Source organism: Rhipicephalus microplus, unplaced genomic scaffold (genome assembly GCF_043290135.1).
Source record: "Rhipicephalus microplus isolate Deutch F79 unplaced genomic scaffold, USDA_Rmic scaffold_191, whole genome shotgun sequence".
NCBI lineage: Eukaryota > Metazoa > Arthropoda > Arachnida > Ixodida > Ixodidae > Rhipicephalus > Rhipicephalus microplus.
Window position 1 is genome coordinate 108,854 of NW_027464762.1, and position 1,147 is coordinate 110,000.

The following is a 1,147-nucleotide window of genomic DNA, read 5'->3' on the forward strand; positions in this document are numbered from 1 at the left end:
CGCGTCAGCCGGGGCGGCGCGAAAACTGCGTCAGCCGGGGCGAGCCCGGGTGCGGCACCACCGGGAAAACTGTGGCAAACAGACATGGCGATTGAGTGAGTGGGCCGCCAGCCAGGCACAGCCGAAAAGTGCTAAGTCCGAACTGCGTCTGCCGGGGCGGCACGAAACCGCGTCAGCCGGGGCGGCGCGAAAACCGCGTCTGCCGGGGCGGCACGAAACCGCGTCAGCCGGGGCGGCGCGAAAACTGCGTCAGCCGGGGCGAGCCCGGGTGCGGCACCACCGGGAAAACTGTGGCAAACAGACATGGCGATCGAGTGAGTGGGCCGCCAGCCAGGCACAGCCGAAAAGTGCTAAGTCCGAACTGCGTCTGCCGGGGCGGCACGAAACCGCGTCAGCCGGGGCGGCGCGAAAACCGCGTCTGCCGGGGCGGCACGAAACCGCGTCAGCCGGGGCGGCGCGAAAACTGCGTCAGCCGGGGCGAGCCCGGGTGCGGCACCACCGGGAAAACTGTGGCAAACAGACATGGCGATCGAGTGAGTGGGCCGCCAGCCAGGCACAGCCGAAAAGTGCAAAGTCCGAACCGTGTCAGCCGGGGCGACGCAAAAACCGCGTCAGCCGGGGCGGCGCGAAAACCGCGTCTGCCGGGGCGGCACGAAACCGCGTCAGCCGGGGCGGCGCGAAAACTGCGTCAGCCGGGGCGAGCCCGGGTGCGGCACCACCGGGAAAACTGTGGCAAACAGACATGGCGATCGAGTGAGTGGGCCGCCAGCCAGGCACAGCCGAAAAGTGCTAAGTCCGAACTGCGTCAGCCGGGGCGGCAAAAACCGCGTCAGCCGGGGCGGCGCAAAAACCGCGTCTGCCGGGGCGAAATAAAAAAAAAAAAACAAAGAAAAAAGCCCGCGCTTAATCAAAAGAAAACAAAGAAAAAAGCTTGCGCTTAATCAAAAGAAAACAAACAAAAAAAGTTCGCGCTTAAGCCTGGCGGTGGAACCACCGGGGCAAACAGACCTGGCGATCGAGTGAGTGGGCCGCCAGCCGGGGTGAGCCAAAAAGTGCAAAGTCCGAACCGCGTCAGCCGGGGCGGCGCGAAAACCGCGTCAGCCGGGGCGGCGCGAAAACCGCGTCAGCCGGGGCGGCGCAAAAACCG